The sequence below is a fragment of the Petromyzon marinus genome, unplaced genomic scaffold, assembly GCF_048934315.1.
Source record: "Petromyzon marinus isolate PM22_M1 ecotype Great Lakes invasive population unplaced genomic scaffold, UKy_Petmar_22M1.pri1.0 PM_G_Scaffold_6, whole genome shotgun sequence".
Classification (NCBI taxonomy): Eukaryota; Metazoa; Chordata; class Hyperoartia; order Petromyzontiformes; family Petromyzontidae; genus Petromyzon; species Petromyzon marinus.
Window position 1 is genome coordinate 2,392,501 of NW_027423013.1, and position 2,500 is coordinate 2,395,000.

Here is a 2,500-nt window from a genome sequence, read left to right on the forward strand (position 1 = left end):
CATGAAACTTCCAGAGGCATTTGCAGCAGGAATGCATGTGCAGTCAAAAAAGTGAATATTTTTCACGGATAGACCCCGTGAAACGCTAGAAATTGGCGGCGATGTCTCTCTTGTGGCTCACGGGGCTGTTAGGGTGGCACAGAAATCCCTCGGAATGGGAAAACGGGTCATTTTCGTGTCGCCACATTGCATGCGAACCGCATGAAACTTCCAGAGGCATTTGCAGCAGAAATGCATGTGCAGTCAAAAAATTGAATATTTTTCACGGATAGACCCCGTGAAACGCTAGAAATTGGCGGGGATGTGTCTCTTGTGGCTCACGGGGCTGTTAGGGTGGCACAGAAATCCCTCGGAATGGGAAAAAACGGGTCATTTTCGTGTCGCCACATTGCATGCGAACCGCATGAAACTTCCAGAGGCATTTGCAGCAGGAATGCATGTGCACTCAAAAAATGTGATATTTTTCACGGAGAGACCCCGTGAAACGCTAGAAGTGGGCGGGGATGTCTCTCTTGTGGCTCACGGGGCTGTTAGGGTGGCACAGAAATCCCTCGGAATGGGAAAACGGGTCATTTTCGTGTCGCCACATTGCATACGAACCGCATGAAACTTCCAGAGGCATTTGCAGCAGGAATGCATGTGCACTCAAAAAAGTGAATATTTCTCACGGATAGACCCCGTGATACGCTAGAAATTGGCGGGGATGTCTCTCTTGTGGCTCACGGGGCTGTTAGGGTGGCACAGAAATCCCTCGGAATGGGAAAACGGGTCATTTTCGTGTCGCCACATTGCATGCGAACCGCATGCAACTTCCAGAGGCATTTGCAGCAGAAATGCATGTGCAGTCAAAAAAATTGATATTTTTCACGGATAGACCCCGTGAAACGCTAGAAATTGGCGGGGATGTGTCTCTTGTGGCTCACGGGGCTGTTCGGGTCGCACAGAAATCCCTGGGAATGGGAAAACGGGTCATTTTCGTGTTGCCACATTGCGTACGAACCGCATGAAACTTCCAGAGGCATTTGCAGCAGGAATGCATGTGCACTCAAAAACTTCTATATGTTTCACGGATAGACCCCGTGAAACGCTAGAAATTGGCGGGGATGTGTCTCTTGTGGCTCACGGGGCTGTTAGGGTGGCACAGAACTCCCTCGGAATGGGAAAAGGGGTCATTTTCGTGTTGCCACATTGCATAGGAACGCCATGAAACTTCCAGAGGCATTTGCAGCAGAAAGGCACGTGCACTCAAAAATTTTAATATTTTTCACGCATAGACCCCGTCAAACGCTAGAAGTTGGCGGGGATGTCTCTCTTGTGGCTCACGGGGCTGTTAGGGTCGCACAGAAATGCCTCGGAATGGGAAAACGGGTCATTTTTGTGTGGCCACATTGCATAGGAACGGCATGAAACTTCCAGAGGCATTTGCAGCAGGAATGCATGTGCACTCAAAAACGTCTATATTTTTCACGGATAGACCCCGTGAAACGCTATAAATTGGCGGGGATGTCTCTCTTGTGGCTCACGGGCGCTGTTAGTTAGGGTCGCACAGAAATCCCTCGGAATGGGAAAAGGGGTCATTTTCGTGTTGCCACATTGCGTACGAACGGCATGAAACTTCCAGAGGCATCTGCAGCAGAAATGCATGTGCACTCAAAAACGTCTATATTTTTCACGGATAGACCCCGTGAAACGCTAGAAATTGGCGGGGATGTGTCTCTTGTGGCTCACGGGGCTGTTAGGGTCGCACAGAAATCCCTCGGAATGGGAAAACGGGTCATTTTCGTGTTGCCACAATTGGCATACGAACGGCATGAAACTTCCAGAGGCATTTGCAGCAGAAATGCATGTGCACTCAAAAACGTGAATATTTTTTCACGGATAGACCCCGTCAAACGCTCGAATTTGGCGGGGATGTTTCTCTTGTGGGTCACGGGGCTGTTCGGCTCGCACAGAACTCCCTTGGTCCACCTGATTCGTGCATACAGGCAGCAACTAAAACTCTGTAAACCTGCTGTGAGGACATCTAAACAGTGGACCAGTGAGGCTGTGGAAGATTTGCGGGCGTGCTTAGACTGTACTGACTGGGATATGTTCACGACTGCTACCAATAGTCTGGATGAACTCACAGAGGCTGTGTACATCAGCTTCTGTGAGGACTGCTGTATCCCAACACGTACCAGGGTGAACTTTAACAACAACAAGCCCTGGTTCTCAGCAAAGCTCAAAAGGTTGAGGTTGGAGAAGGAGGAAGCGTTTAGGAGTGGGGATAGAGACAGATTCAAGGAGTCGAAGAACAGGTTTAGCAAAGCGGTGAGAGAGGCTAAACGACTGTACTCAGAGACACTAAAACACCAGTTCTCTACTAACGACGCTGCTTCTGTCTGCCAAAGGGCTCAGGCACATCACCAACTACAAACCCAGAGCGCCCCACACCACTAACGACTCCCGCCTAGCCAACGACCTGAACGAGTTCTACCGTAGATTTGAAAGACAATTGGAC